Source organism: Boleophthalmus pectinirostris, unplaced genomic scaffold (genome assembly GCF_026225935.1).
Source record: "Boleophthalmus pectinirostris isolate CB_2022bp ecotype Guang Dong unplaced genomic scaffold, ASM2622593v1 HiC_scaffold_19, whole genome shotgun sequence".
In the NCBI taxonomy this organism is placed as follows: Eukaryota; Metazoa; Chordata; class Actinopteri; order Gobiiformes; family Gobiidae; genus Boleophthalmus; species Boleophthalmus pectinirostris.
The window spans coordinates 43,289,909-43,292,408 of record NW_026571140.1 but is presented as its reverse complement, the minus strand read 5'-3'; positions in this window follow the sequence as shown (position 1 = coordinate 43,292,408).

Below are 2,500 nucleotides of genomic sequence, written 5' to 3'. Positions count from 1 at the left end.
ACTGTGTCCTTTAGTCCAACTGAAACTGAACCACATCAGCGACACAAAGAAAGAGCTGTTTATTTTTTTCAGAGCTTATAGTTTATGCAAATGAGTCATGTGGTTTTAAGTTTCATTTCTGTAAAACTGTAAAACGTAAACAAATGTGCGCAAAGTTGTGTGGATAGAGAAGACTTGTGGGACGCAGAATTGACGTGTCTGGATGCAGATGTTTCCGATACGGTGATTCGCTTCAGTGTAAATGTAGCCTCTGTGCAGTTCAACAGACCGAGCTACAAACAGAAACTGTAAACAGGAGTGTGTGTTAGTTCCAGAGTAGTTTCAGTGTAGTTAACTCCCCCTGCAGGCAGATATAAGGAAGTGTCCTTCAGCCTCTGACCAGAACTGAAGAAGCAGTTTGGACGAGCTGAGAAACGTCTTCGACCAAAATAAACTTTTGTCCAGTTGACAAATTGAAAATCTCTTTTTCCGTGGATCCTGCCAGGACGACTGAGGGGTTTTACAGTCGTGTTCTAATGTTGTTTCCTCCTCAAAAACAGACCTGGAGTTGTGTTTTGTTTCATTCACATGTTTGAGTAAAACTTTATTCAATGAGAATGCTCTGTTCCACCTTGTGATGTCATCAAGTGGTAAGTTTTCAAGTTAACAGTGTTTTTTAGTGTCACTTGAACTCACCAGGTCAATTTACAGTCCAGATCCGCGAAGAGGCGACCACACGCACAGTCAGTGTTTGTGTTTTTAAAGGGATTTTTGAGCTTTAAAACACCCATAAATGAAAAATTGCGTCTTATATAAGTTTAAAACCATCTTCGTAGCAAACGCCCAACCTGAAAAGTTACGCAGTGCACCTTTAAGTTGTTGTAAAAATATTATTGTTTTATCTTTTGTTCCGTTGACATGTGAAAGTATTTATGTTCAATGTCAGATTTTTTTGTTGTTGTTCTCTTTAAATTTAAATTGGTGCCAACAAAACAACAGCACGAACAACAAATAAATAAATAAATAAAAACTAATAATAATAAAAAATATAATAATAAACATAAATAAAATAAATAAATACATAAATAAAATAATAATAATAATAACAATAATAATAATAATAATAATAAAAATATTTTTAAAAAATTTATTAAATAAATAAATAAATAAAAATTGTCAATAGAAATGTCTAATAGGTTCTGGTTGGCTGCAGATGATCCAAATGATTCTAGTGAAAATGTGTGGAGCATAGGTCTGGGCGATAAGGATCAAAAAATATATCTCGATATATTTTGCTATATCTCGATATACGATATATATCTGGATATATGTTCAAGAAAAAATAACCCCCTAAAACTGAAAACTGCAAAAACAAATCTGCCAAATTCCACAAGGTCCTTTTTTTTTAATTGAAGTGTAAGAGGTCGACAGTTCATACAGGAACATTTAAGATTACAAAAAACCCTAATTACATAAATAATAATTTAACTGTAAAATAAAAGAAATAAAACATATTTCCTTCTTTTCATTCATAAATAAAACAACTCAACACAAGTTCATCTTTGTATTAACTCTGTTATCCAGACCAGAATCATAACCATGAGCTCATTTAGCAGAAGAAGCTCAGGATGTTCCTTATTTTAATAGATCCAAGTTATTATCCAGCAGTGAGGAGATCTGAGGTTTAATCCCACAATCCACTGCAGATCAAACCCAGCGTTTCCAAACACTGTTGAACAAGTGACACTGCAGCAGATTATTAATTAAAAATATTCTGCATAAATAAACTTTACAATATATAAAGCATAACGACTCTAGAGCCACATCAGCCCGTTTGAGATAATAATGTGTTTAATGCAGTTCTGCGCACGTGTGTTTACATTTTACAGAAACAAAACTTAAGCTCATGTCTCATTTGCATAAACAGCACTTCTCCTGCAGCTCTGCTCGTTCAGCTTCTTTCGGGCTAAAGGACGCGACTCGATGGAACATGAGGATGTGTTGTTGATGGTTTTGTCTGTAAATGGTGGAAAAGGTTCGTGGAGCTTGAAGCTTTTCACTGGCACCAACTTTGGGCGTTTACGGCGACAGTGACGAGTGAAGGAGACACGAGCAGCAAAACTCAGGGAGGCGGAGGCGACGAGAGAGAAGATAAACAAGCGAAGCGGCAAAAGCAGAATTGAATATAAGCATTATATCGATATATACGATATGTCAGAATTCATATCGAGTTTAAAAACTATCTCGATATAGTTAAAATATCGATATATCGCCCACCCCTAGTGGAGCCACTCAATGACATCAGAAGGTGGAACAGAGCGTTTTCTGTTTAAGAGAAGAACACGTTTAAGCTTTAACAGGGCGACAGCAGCAGCTCAGTTGGTAGAGTTGACATTTGTACCGAGTAAAATATTAAACATTTTTCCCTGTAATGTCACTTTGCTGCCGTGTGACTCTCAACACGTTTTGCCACAGAAAAAACATGAATCAGAAGTGACGTTTACCGACATCGTGGCATTTC